The sequence below is a fragment of the Nyctibius grandis genome, chromosome 2 (genome assembly GCF_013368605.1).
Source record: "Nyctibius grandis isolate bNycGra1 chromosome 2, bNycGra1.pri, whole genome shotgun sequence".
Classification (NCBI taxonomy): domain Eukaryota; kingdom Metazoa; phylum Chordata; class Aves; order Nyctibiiformes; family Nyctibiidae; genus Nyctibius; species Nyctibius grandis.
Genome location: NC_090659.1, coordinates 115,075,580 through 115,089,622, shown reverse-complemented (window position 1 = coordinate 115,089,622; position 14,043 = coordinate 115,075,580).

The window sequence follows — 14,043 nt, the reverse complement described above, 5'->3', positions numbered from 1 at the left end:
CAGACTGTAAAGAGCAGTGAGAGGAGCTCACGTTGCTGGGAAAATGAGCCAGGTTTTTGCCCCATGATCTGCTGGGTAGAGTGGGGAGGGCTGGCTGGAGCAGAAACCTTTCCAAAGGGAGGGAGGGAGAGACGAAGAATCTTTTTCCTTAAAGAGCAGGACAATTCGCTCTTGCTTCAGCACACACTGAGTTACATACTTTAAGCATATTCTTAACCCTTAAGGACTTTCAAAGCTGCCAAATCCTAGATTTCCTGATTCTATGAAAAGAAAAAAATCAAACCAATTGCTTATGTATCAGCTCCAAAATCTCTTACCACACTTCTCACAGAAAGGCCAGACCAAATATGAACCCCAAACTGGGCAGCAAAGAAGAAATGCTTTCTAGGGTTGTGGTTAATGAACATACTAGAGACTGCCATGTTTTGTCTTAGAAACTCCCTATGCGGATGCTGCTATGCACCTTTCCTGGTGGACACGATTAAACTCCGATGAAAATAATGGTGAAGACTTATTCAGGTCAGCTACTGTAATTTGAGAAAATGTTGTGTATGTCCAAGTTCTTTTTCCCTTGTACGTGTTTCCCCCTCTTTAAATGCTCTTCAGTTTGGCCCCAACTGAGTCACAGATCAAAGCATTTCAGCTTTTGAGGCCAAATTGCAATTTATAATGTCTGTGGTTTTAGCTAATCTGTCTCTGTGTCATCTCATTTTAAATCAAGAGAAAGCAGCACAAAATAACACATTTCGGTGTGCCCTGCTGAACCAGGAATTTTAACTCAGGCATCCTGTTGCCAGTGCTCCCCACAGGTAAATGGGGTTTTCTTGCTTTATCTGAGGGCGCTTTGTTCCTATTGTAAACATCAATTTTGTAAGCAACTTGTGCTCCACTGAGGTGAAACAGCTACGTCTCCAAACCTGAGCTAATATTCTGGTTTGTCTCCCTTCTTACAATTTTAATTGTATCAAAGGGTAGCTTAATGCTGTAAAGAGCCTTTCATTTTTAATTAAGTAAAGAAGGTCCTAATTTCAAACCTGCTTGAACAGCCTGGGTTTAAAAGTTCAGTTCATGCCGTAACCTTATTTGTTCTTCACAGCGAAGACCATGGCAAACAAAGGCCAATTCTAGTGGAAACGCCACTCCCTGGCTCCCGAAATCACTGCTCTGTGATTCCTTGTTTTGTGCTGATGCTGCTGCCCTGACAACAAAGGGGATCCACCAAAGTAGCATGGGGATGAGCCAGCCCCAGGGTGCATCACACATCAACGCGCCACAGGAACAGCTGAGCATATCTCCACTGCCTCCACGGGCTCTATCACCGTCCGCTCTATGTACCTGCAAGTCTTGTTGTGTACCACTGTATGCAAAGAGAAAATCCAACCTAATGTATCCTGTTTCCTATTCAGATTTCACTCATCCATCTCACCTTCCTCTCCTTTTTCTTGCCACCTGGCACAGACTTTCATGCCGTGCATGGGTTAGCCGCCTCGCTACTCCTGCATCCCCACTTTGAGTGCATGGGAATGTGGGTGCACGCTGGATGGTGGCTGCAGCAGCCACAAGTGACTCCCGTGTCGTCATACCCTGGGAAAGTCGGAGACAGAGACAGGGACTCCTGGTGTTGAGGCTACCAATTAGCGTTGTCGGAGCAGATCTCCTTGAGGAACGAGTAACACATGAAACGCCCACTAATGCCAACCTGGCTTTTGTTTGGGATTGCCTAACTCTGATGAATAATACAAGAGTCCAGCCTGCACCTCTTTTTATTTAACCACATCACTCTTCAAAACAAAACCAACCAAAACCCAAGCAAACAAATACCCTTCCAGAACAAGTAAATGTCTGACCTTAAAGTGTGGCTCTACAACATAAGGTGTGCTGGAGAAAAAAAGCTTTGTGTTCACGGCAGAGAGGCCATGCACAGAGGGAAGAACTGCCTTTTGCAGCCAGAGCAAAAATCCATGCAGCTCAGTCCAGGCTCAATCTGGTCACTAATGGGAGTTCAAGTAAAGAAGTCTTCTCACAGTTGGCAGTCTGAGATCTTCCTGGCCTGGAAATTACATCCAGAACATTACTTTCAGCAGCTCTTGGTAGATCTGTCCTCTATGAACTTGTCTAAACTATTGGCCTCCACAACATTTCGTGCCACCAAGTCCCACAATTTAATTATGTGTTGGGTGAAAAAGTACATCTACTTGTTTGTTTTAAAGGTCAGTCTCGGTGCTGGACTATCACAGATAAAATATGGTGAAAGCTAAAAAAAAAAATGGAATTTTGAAAGCTGTTATTTTTACACACGTCCTGTACTTCTCAAAATATGACCCAATTTCTTTTCACTTCAGTTGAGTAATTTAATACTGAGGCTGTGTGATCAAAAATTGCTCTTGTATATTTAAGGGTCCAGAGGCTGAATCCTGTGCAGGGCCTCATAAATCCAGGTGCTGCAGTCCTGTGCTTGAGGAGGTTTGGGTGCAGGGAACAAGGGTCTCCAAGGATAAGGGCAAAGCAGGACTCTCACCAGACCCTGGTAGGAGGAGAGCTGGATGCTGTGGAGGAGCTTGTCTTTGATCCCCATAATCTCGTTATGTAAGTTTGAGTCAGTTCCTACATCAATGGAAACCAACCATCTTCTCCCAGGCAAGGTCACCAAACCCACGGTGAAAGTATGTGGTCCACATACTGCAGCCTTATTGCTACAGTAATTTCCATACTCCATCTTCCTCTGACAGTGTGTCCTAAACCACTCGTGATCCTGGTGGAAATTCTGAGTCTAGTGGAGGAACATGACTGATGATAGACTGAATGGGCTTCCCGTGGGGACTGCACGAGCCCACAGCCAGGGCAGCACTGCCTCCAGCTCTACTGCTGGCTCATTCTCCGGAGAGAAACGTCTGCCTGGGTCTGCCCAGCTGCTCCCGGTGGCACACAGCCTGCCTTCCCAGGTTGTGCGGCACCTCAGGCCAGCACGTGATGCCCGTCCTCCTGGGAGTCAACAAGAGTTTGTGTCATTGTGTGTGGAGGAGCTGAAGGGAGATGTGAATTAGACCATGTCAGCAGTACGGCACTTTAAAAGTTGGGGTGTATCTTGGGAAGGTATCCAGTTCATCCAGTTTGGCAGGGGTGAGGGGGAGCATGGGGAAGGAAGGTGAGCATGCTGTCAGGAAAGACCTCTGAGCGTCTTTTGCTGAAAAAGAGCAAGTGGCACTCTCCTCGTCAGATGGAAACTGAAATAAGCTCTGCAAGATGGAGGGATTCCTGGCATCGCTGTGCTCTGCAGGAGCACGTACCCCAGTCATCTCTCCAGACCTGCTGCCACAGGTTTAGAGCCAAATATAGAATTGAATGAAAAATGACATTCCACAAAAATGGAGTTAAAACAGCTCAAATTTGACATGCCTAACCCTGCCCTGCAGAAGGCAGTGCCAAAAATACCTCTTGATTTCTTCTTTGTGGTTTTCACATTATAGTGTCCTGTTTTGCCCTCAAGTATCATATTTGTGTCCCTTGTAAAGGATGGGTAGCAGGGCCCAGTGCCCATGCAAAGAAAGGCACACACCAACACAGTGATTCAGAGAGGCTGCCCAGTGTGCCCAGTACACCACCACTGGATGCAAGCACAGGGCTGAGTATCAGGAGGTGGTAACACCCAAGAGGGGCAGAATGGGCAGTGTGTGCCCAAGTAATGTTTAAGGCTGGGGAGAGGGCAATTGCAGGAGCCTGTGGATGAGGAAGTGAGGAGAAGACACCTGGAGAAGGATGGAAGCACGAAGGAGTGAGGCAGGGGCAGAGGCTGGGTGGTGGCAGCCTCTGACGAGGCTGGGATGGGACATTTTCAAATGGTTATGAGTTATGTTTGGAATTAGAAAGCTGGATTTTCCATTTCAAATGAGGTGTTGATTTGAAATATATCGTTTGGCTTTCAAGATCTTCAGCTGGTGGTGGACAAACCATGGCTAAGTGCTGTGTGCTAGAACAGGGCCAGAGGAGACACCCCACTTAACTTTTGACACCCACAAAGGTGACATCTGCATATGAACAGGTAGCGGAGCCTCTTTTACATCAGTGGGGAGAAACAGACAGCTGGAGGGTGAGCTCACCCAGGCAGGCCGGATACATTGCCTTTTGGAGGGGCTTAGCTGTATGAAATTTAATGGGGTCTAGATGGCTAGCCTGATGTAAACAGATATTTGTTGCATTCAATTCAAGCTAAGGAGAGGAATCGCACTCCAAGCATCCTAAATATTTGGGTCTAAGTTGAGTTTGGACATCCTTTTCCAAGTTGATTTGCCAAGGTATATATTGAATTAAAATTTTTTTCTCTAGCTAAGTCCAGTCTGTGGAATATCTTCCATATTATTTAATACAGTCCCATCAAATCTCTCCACCATTTGGAGGGAAGATGCACTTATGCTGATACACTTCAGCACATAAACATAATTATGATCAATATTAAAGAAATAACTTTTGAGAGTGCTTCAAGTCAAATTTTTCCATTAAGATAGTCTGAACGAGTTGTTCAGATGTGTATATATATCTGAGATTTTGATCTTTTGTCCTGGTTTGGGACAAAATAATTTTATAATGTCTTAGCCACTTCTGCAGGAAAAGAAATTATGTTCTTTCCAAGTCTACTTGAGCTTGGCTTCAATATCCTGAAGTTGAGGCTCTTTGTGCTTGTTAGTAATTGCAGTTGTTCTGCTAATTGCAGGTGGTACACTTATCAATAAAACGGCTTTGTGATTTTTAATTCTGCTAAGTTTGTTGACATAATGCTGTCTCTAAGTTCCACAGGCTGCTTAGCCATTGTACAAATAAATTCCTTTGAAAAATGTCCATCTTCTCTTTATTTCAATGAACTCCCTTTGCTGCTTGAGTTGCAAGAGTAGTACGTTACCTAACCAGCCCAGCACGTGCTACTGATAGCACTGGAAGTACATAACCCATTTCGGAGTGATGCCTGGCCCACCGGAGCACAGGAACCATTGGCTTTGACAATATGTGGGAAAGAGCACCTGGGAACCTGTGCTCTAGACCACTCATCACTGACCAAGCTACCTGTGATTCATCCTCTCCTGCTCTGAAAGACTCTCTTTACCTCTGATCATCTCATCTTTATTTTCTTCCTGACATATCCTAATAGAGAGTGCTTTAAAGGACACCAGACAAAACTGAATGGTACAGTACCTGCAGCCTGACCCACGGTTTCTAAATAACCATTCCTTGCAGCTGTGTGTGTGACTGGCACTGTACCTGGACAGGTGATTTCATTTCGGTAGCACCTTGAGCTTTTCCCTGGGTGGCTGCAAGTGATCATGATGCCTCAGAGAGCCTGGGCAACCCATGCTGCTCCTGCCAGCAAGTCTTTTACATTTCATTGATGCAGAATCTGAAGCTAACAGCTTTACAAAAGGAATATTTCCTTTCTGTGTTGGGATGCTTTCAGCAAGGAGTATCTGTTTTAATCTGTAGTGCTGGACACAGGAGTAAAGCCCAAGGGGTTGCTTTCCCTTTAGGATGAGACAGATTAGGCTTGCCTATTTTTGCTACCATATCTCCTAGCAGAAGGCATGAGTGCAGCAGCCTGCTACTCCCCCTCCTTGTGCTCACCAGCCTGCTGGGTGGTTGTCAGCTGCCACTGTCCCTGCCTCAGTTTCCCCATCTGTGAGTGGGGATGATTGTCATGAAGGGCCTTGAGACCTACTGGTGAAAGTGCAGTGTAAGCCCTGCTATGTGCTAGAGACTCTGCCTGCTCCTGTGCTTTCACCTCTGTTAGCAAGCTCTGAAGAGTGCATTTATCATCAGTATTTCAACAATACGCTGAGCTCCTCCAAAGCTAGGAACCCCTTATCCCAGGTGCTCTTTGAGTGTGGCCTGCCTCCTTAAAACCTCTAGAAATCTCTTCAGTTTTGACTGCAATACATCACTTTGAGTCATTTGCAGACCCTTCCCTCTGCTTCTGTTCCTCCATGCAGCCACCAAGGAGTCCACACACCTCAGAAGCCGTTGATGGGGTTATGAAGTGCTCTGTGTGTTGCCACCCAGACCCTGCTGCTGGTCCCTATGTGGATTGCTGCTTCAAACCAGGCGTCGAGGGAAGGCCACAGTGCTGGGACTGGGAGGATGCCTCTGTGCAAGGATCACTGCATACGGTGCCCTGAAAGGTGATGTGTTCCTAGCTTGTCCCAGCTCAGCCCACACGCTGAGACAGCAGATAGGTCACACATCCAGTCCATGCCTGGCATGTGTCTCAGGGCAGGAGAGAAGACACCAGAAGCAGCAAGGGAGCACAACGGAGGAAGCAGACAGGTCTGTTGTTTGGATTTTCACTGCTGGGTCACCATCTAGACATTTGACAGGCTCAGCAGTAGGTCAGAGACCAAGTTACCGTAGCAGGGTGGGGTGGTTGTGCCTCCTTCCCAGGCAGAAATACAAGCAGAGCTGCTGACCCCATGAGAACAAACACGAGACAAATCCCAGATGCAAGATAGGGGAATGAGAAGCTACAGATTTAAGGTCTGATACCTCCTAACTCATCAAGGGTATCAAACTTAACTTAATTAGCAATCTTGCACCCTTTGTTCCAACTTTGATGCTGCTGGTGCTCCTCAGTGGATGGAAGTCCCGATCCAAAGGTCAGTGAAATCAGTAAAAGGACTTCCACCAATTCTGGGGGACTTCAGACCCAAAAAGAGTGTTTTACGGTCCCTTTTCCATCCCCCCACCGCATGCCTTGTCCCTCAGTAATGCTGATAGCACGGTTTTGGGAGCTGTTGACTGACCAAATTCCTGGTGCTGGGAAGAAGCACCCAACACCAGGTGTCTAGAGTCCCTCTAAGCCTACTTTACATCTCCTCAGCCTTCTTCTTGTTCTTCTTCTTCCTGCCTCTTCCCCGCCTGCACCTAGTGCTTTTTATATCTTGTGTAAGCACATTGGCTCTAAACACGCCCAAAATGTAGCAGCAGGCACATTCTGCCCATACCTTCGCACAAAGAGGCTGCAGGAGAGCGAAGAGAGCAGGAACCGAATGAGAAAAGCAATCTGGATATGTGGGCTGAGTTTTGTGCTTTGGAGGTGTATTTTATTTTTTACTTGTTTGTTTTTGTAGCTTTCCAGATCCTTTCCTGGAAGCTCGTCACACGAGGTGCAGTTTGCTCTTGGCAGCACGGTAGCGGACAGTGCAGATGAATTTACGCTTAGTGCCCAAGAAGTGCTCAAACTCCGTGCCCACGAATAGACATACAGACCATTTTATGTGCAATGAAAGAATCTGCACCAAGAACTACAATGCCAAACCTAGTTTTTATTCATCCCATTTCGATCAAGGCCTCTGGAAGGTCACCAGCTCCTTTAAAAGCAAGGAAAAGGTGGATAGGCGCCCAGCCGAGATCCTGCTGACAGTGCACTTCTCTGACACATGTACAGTGCGCTGCTGAAACACTGATAGTGGTTTTTCACAGACGTCTGCAATCTATTATACAGCACTTACTGGTACATTTCAATGTATCGGCTGATCCAAGGCTAAGCAGACCATGAAAAATTATGAAATATTTGGCTAGATGGCAATGATCCTTTTGACCAACAACATGAATGTACTACATTACACACACACATGTAAATACGCAGGTAAATACACACAAAATCCATGGCAGTGATCCTGATAAATAGATTGTGCACCTTTGGCCACCTCCGCTGCACTCAGCTGCACTAATCCATCTCCTAAGGGCGCTTCTCTTGCTCCAAAACCTCCCTGCGGCTGCCAGCAGCCACCAGTCCTTGAAGTGAGATCAACCTGCCACAAAACTGCTTCCCTTCTTCCCCCCTGTTGGGAAATTCCTTTCCCACCCACCCCATATAATTACCCATAGAAATGCAGGCTAGACAATGTTGAGTCCTGGAACAAAAATGGGTTTGAAATCCAATTATTGCGTGACCATGCAGGATTGAAAAAGGGAATTTTATACGACTGGAAAAGATAAATTCTCAGCCTTCTTCAGGGACCACCGGCATCTTCTTTAACTGACAAATTGAGACATAGAAGGCCTTAAAGTCATGATGTTTTTCACTCCAGAAAACTTACTTTACATGATTTTTAGAGGTATTGAAAATTCATTAATTATATATTTTTTCTTGGGTTTAGTCCTGTGCAGTTGAACTTATGGAAACAAAGATTTAGCTTAACACAAAAGTGTCTGTAAGAGATGTTTGAATCATAGGATGGTTTGGGTTGGAAGGGACCTTAAAGATCATCTAGTTCCAACCCTGCTGCCATGGGCAGGGACACCTTCCACTAGACCAGGTTGCTCAAAGCCCCATCCAGCCTGGCCTTAAACACTGCCAGGGAGGGGGCATCCACAACTTCTCTGGGAAACCTGTGCCAGTGTCTCACCACCCTCACAATACAGAATTTCTTTCTAATATCTAATCTAAACCTACCGTCTTTCAGTTTAAAACCATTACCTCTCATCCTATCACTACATGGCCTTGTCAAAAGTCCCTCTCCAGCTTTCCTGTAGCCCCTTCAGGTACTGGAAGGCTGCTGTAAGGTCTCCCCAGAGCCTTCTCTTCTCCAGGCTGAACAGCCTCAACTCTCTCAGTGTGTCTTCATAGGAGAGGTGCTCCAGCCCTCTAATCATCTTCGTGGCCCTCCTCTGGACTTGCTCCAACAGGTCCATGTCCTTCTTATGTTGGGGGGCCCCAGTGCTGGATGCAGTACTCCAGGTGGGGTCTCATGAGAGCAGAGTAGAGGGGCAGAATCACTTCCCTCGACCTGCTGGCCACGCTGCTTTTGATGTAGCCCAGGATATGAGTTTCTCTAAACACCAAGAAGATCCTGAATAAAGAGCCATTAAGCTCGGCAGACCTTTCTGGCTTGTTTTCCCCTAGAACTGTACTTGCAAGGACTGAGGTGATGTCAGTCTGATAATGGCCTTTCCTATTTCTATCAGCGCTCAGACAGGACTGCAGAATTGACGTTAATATTGTGTCTGCTTCATTAGTTCACCTACTGGCAGTTGCCTTGCTGAGATCACTGTTTTTTCCCGTTCTGTATTTATAGCTTTGTGTGCGGCTTTCAGCATGCAGATTATCAGAGTCCTGATCGCTGCATTTTGTAGTTTATCGAGACCTTGTTTTGCTAATCATGAAAAACTAGTCTCAACCAACTGGGCAGGAGGGAAATTTCATTTCTCTCTTTCTCTTTCATAAATGCGTGCCTGTGTTTCAGGTACTTAGGCATGCACGTAATAATAGTTCAGAAAATAACTGGTGCAAATGTTGCCACTTCTAATGGGAAGCTGCTAGCATGCAAGATCTTTAGAAATGTCTAAAGTCAAAACAGATTCAACAAGTCATTAGCTCGGGAAGTAAAAGGGGACAGGAGATTTGCAGTTTGCACATGAGCCCATGTCTGGGTTAGGGACTGTGGGCCCACTTCTCTTCATCCCTCCTGCACATTGACACCAGAGAGTGCCTGCCAGACAGAGCTCAATATTTTGTCAGTTAATCTTGTAGTATCTGCCATCCTAAAGCTCCAGCTTCTGGAGCCAAGTGATTTTGCATTATTACCAAAGGTTGTCTTTTAAGGGAATGTCTAATTTTTAAAGTTAAAGAGAAAGATTGCAAATGAAGTGAGGAGCTCTAAAAGCTTGGATGCCAGCAAGCAAATGAAGAAAGACATACACTTCCTATTAAAAAGAATTGAATGATATAACTCTTGGCTGAGGGCCATGGCACTGCTCTCAGTGTTGTTTCCGTCTGCTAGGGCCAGGACTGAGCACACAGGGCATGTCTGCGCTCTGAAATGAGCTCGTGAAGGCTTCGGCAGCGAGTCTGCGCAGCACACCCGGCCCAGACCTGGCTGGGGGGAGTCTGGATGACAACCAGCTGGGCGAACGGGCTGGATGGCTCCTGGGCCAGCAGGGCATTGCTATGGTTGTATCCTGCCCTCTTCCCTTTTCAAGCCGGTGCTGGGCCCGACTCGGCTGCAGCTGGAACACTGGGCAGTCTCTGCACGAAGGCCTGTCATGAGATGAAGGATCCCACCAAAGGGTTCCTTGTTCCATTTTGTTTTGCTGAAGGATTATTTCTTGTACCTTGTAGCTTTTGAGCGTGGGCTTTGGCTTAACCACAGAAATTGATATTTCCCCAAATGCTTGCCTTTTGTTGAGTGGTTTCCCTTTTTCATTCTCCTTTATAAGATGCCTGGAGCCATTTGCATGCACTCAGCAATTTATTCCCATCCCACTGAAGGGGAAAAAAATAAAGTTGCAAATGTCAACTCATATTTGACTGATTTGGCCAATTGCTGGACCAGAGGAAATTGTTCTGCAATGTGAGGCAAGTTCTCGGACAAGAAGAGTGGATAGGAAGTGAGCAAAATACAGTTGTACAAAAGGATTTGCATATAATGTACAAGATTAGATTAAACCAATAGCACATTGTGAGGCTGGTGTGCTATAAGACAAGTGATCCTGAGAGAGCTGCCTAAAACAGATGGGATTGATCACGTTCTGAATGTACTACTTCATCAGTGGTCTAGAGAACCTAGACAACTACCTGACACTGAGCACTAAGTCATGATTAGGTTGCCTGAGAACAGCATTTTGTGCCATTTGAGACTCGTGAGGGTATGTGAAATATCTGCGTGAGGCTGGTGGACATGAGTGCCCTAATGAGTGATGGCTGGAAGGCAGGCAGGACAGTCAAGGACATATCACATAGCGCAAGATGTTTATGATCGTCAATCAAACCAAACCAAACCACACCTCACCTCAGGAGTGGGGCGCAGCTTCAGATTCAGACACCTACTTTTAGATATTGACTGCATATGAGCTGGGTACCCAAACTCTCACTGTAATCAGGGAAGATCTAATCAGTGCAATCAATGGACCCTGGAGAGAGATTCAGATGGGCACATACAGATATCTACTTTAAGGTAATCTGAATTAGTCTTTAGGCTCCACTGGCTGGAGTAAGATTTAGTTGCCTACACAGGACATATAGTGTGATGTGAGATGATTTACAATATCAAGATATCCACACAGGGTGGGTAGATAGGAGGCAGGGCTGAGACCTTCTGGAGAAGCAGCCGGAGGATAGGCAGGATGCCCTGGGACATTTCAAATACCTGCCCGTGTAAATCAGGACTCTAGATCTCAATGAGGTATGGAAGAACTTAGACACCCAGCTGACACGTACACCTTACATGGCAAACACCCTCATAAAGATGTCTCAATCTGCAACTGAATCTCACTGCTAACTTTTAGATGGTGAAAGAAGAAATTTATCCCACTTTTAAAATGGATCTTTACCCTAAAAAGCCAAAGTTAGTTCACTGAATCCACTGAATTTATAACTTTTCATGCTTTTAAGTGCTTTAAAAAGGAAGGGAGTTATTACTTATCAGCTAAGTCTTACCTTGGGAGTTAGCTGCAATTCAGGATACACCTACAAACACCAGTGCTCACATAATTGGACAGCAGTCATCTACTGGGTTTCTCATTTAAGAGACTGTAAAGCTTAGAAATTATATAAGGTGTCTGATCTCCTGCATAACACAGGCCTTATTACAAGTTCTGGTCACTCACTGAAGTCAGAATCTATAAAGCTGTGATTCCCATGAATTAACCAGAGCTAGGGCATGACTTTTAGGAAAAAAAAGCACAAGCCCTGATTTTAAATTTTCCTTTTATAGAGAATTCTCCATAGCAATTAGTGAGCTGTTCAGGTGATTAACCTTTTCACTCTTAAAATTCACCTTTCTACTCTGAACATGTCAAATGTCAGCTTAAAGACACTGGATCGTGTTGCAGGTTTGTCCATGAGAGTAGTGAGCCCTTTGTTGTTCTGATTCCTGCATGGGAGGAACTTAAAAGGTATCATCAAGGCGCCTTTTAATCTCTTTTTCTATAGCCAAAAAGACTGAACTCTTTAAGTCTTCCTCCATGTTTCTAGTCCTTTGGTTGTTCACAGAGCTTTTCTCTGAACTCTATCCAATTTTTTGAAATTCCTCTTAAAATGTTGTCACCAAAGCTGGACAATCATGCCAGAGACACTGTAACTTCTGGACTCCTACTCAGCATTTCTGTGTTCATTCAATCAGTTTGGCTTCATTTGCTTTTGGCTACAACTTTTTATTTATCCATGCGTGGCCTTAGTCATTGTTTTCCATAGCATCCTCCAGCTTGTATATAAAAGCAATTGTCATTGTTAGATATTTACTTTGTCAGTGGTGTGCTGTCGTCATTAGTTGCTATTACACCTATATTTATGCTATCAATCATCTTTATTAAATATCTTTTCTTTCCATGCCATAGTAAACATATTAAATAACAGAAAGTCAAGAAAAAGTCTGATGGGATCCTGTTTGAGGATGTTTCACCAGTTACTCTTACATTTGAAACTTGTTTTTGCTAGTGTTTAACCCATGTTCCACCATGTTCTGTGCTGGTTTTCCCATTGCTTGAGCAAGTTATATCTTGTCACAATATTTCATATAACAGTATATAGGCTGGAGAACCTCTCCTATGAAGACAGCCTGAGAGAGTTGGGGTGGTTCAGCCTGGAGAAGAGAAGGCTTGAGGGAGACCTTCTAGCAGCCTTCCAGTACCTGAAGGGGGTCTACAGGAAAGCTGGAAAGGGACTTTTTACAAGGGCATGGAGTGATAGGGCGAGGGGGAATGGTTTTAAACTGAGTTAGATTAGATATTAGAAAGAAATTCTATACTGCGAGGGTAGTGAGACACTGGCTCAGGTTGCCCAGAGAAGTTGTGGATGCCCCCTCCCTGGCAGTGTTGGATGGGGCTTTGAGCAACCTGGTCTAGTGGAAGGTGTCCCTGCCCGCGGCAGGGAGGTTGGAACTAGATGATATTTAAGGTCATAGAATAGAATCATAGAATCATTTTGGTTGGAAAGGACCTGTAAAATCATCGAGTCCAACCATTAACCTAACACTACCAAGTCCACCACTAAACCATGTCCCTAAGCACCACATCTCCACATCTTTTAAATACCTCCAGGGATGGTGACTCCACCAGTTCCCTGGGCAGCCTGTTCCAATGCTTGATAACCCTTTCAGTGAAGAAATTTTTCCTGATATCCAATCTAAACCTTCCCTGGCACAACTTGAGACTGTTTCCTCTCGTCCTATCTGGGAGAAGAGACTAACACCCTCCTTGCTACAACCTCCTTTCAGGTAGCTGTAGACAGCAATAAGGTCTCCCCTCAGCCTCCTTTTCTCCAGGCTAAGCAGCCCCAGTTCCCTCAGGCGCTCCTCATCAGACTTGTTCTCCAGACCCTTCACCAGCTTCGTTGCCCTTCTCTGGACACATTTCACAGAATCACAGAATGTTAGGGATTGGAAGGGACCTCGAAAGATCATCTAGTCCAATCCCCCTGCCGGAGCAGGACTACCTAGACCATATCACACAGGAACGCGTCCAGGCGGGCCTTGAACGTCTCCAGAGAAGGAGACTCCACAACCTCTCTGGGCAGCCTGTTCCAGTGTTCGGTCACCCTCACCGTAAAGAAGTTTTTCCTCATATTTATGTGGAACCTCCTGTGTTCCAGCTTGCACCCATTGCCCCTTGTCCTGTCAAGGGATGTCACTGAGAAGAGCCTGGCTTCATCCTCATGACACTTGCCCTTTCCATATTTATAAACATTAATGAGGTCACCCCTCAGTCTCCTCTTCTCCAAGCTAAAGAGACCCAGCTCCCTCAGCCTCTCCTCATAAGGGAGATGTTCCACCCCCTCAATCATCTTCGTGGCTCTGCGCTGGACTCTCTCTAGCAGTTCCCTGTCCTTCTTGAACTGAGGGACCCAGAACTGGACACAATATTCCAGATGCGGCCTCACCAGGGCAGAGTAGAGGGGGAGGAGAACCTCTCTTGACCTGCTAACCACATCCCTTCTAATGCACCCCAGGATGCCATTGGGCTTCTTGGCCACAAGGGCACACTGCTGGCTCATGGTCATCCTGCTGTCCACTAGGACCCCCAGGTCCCTTTCCCCTACGCTGCTCTCCAACAGGTCTGTCCCCAACT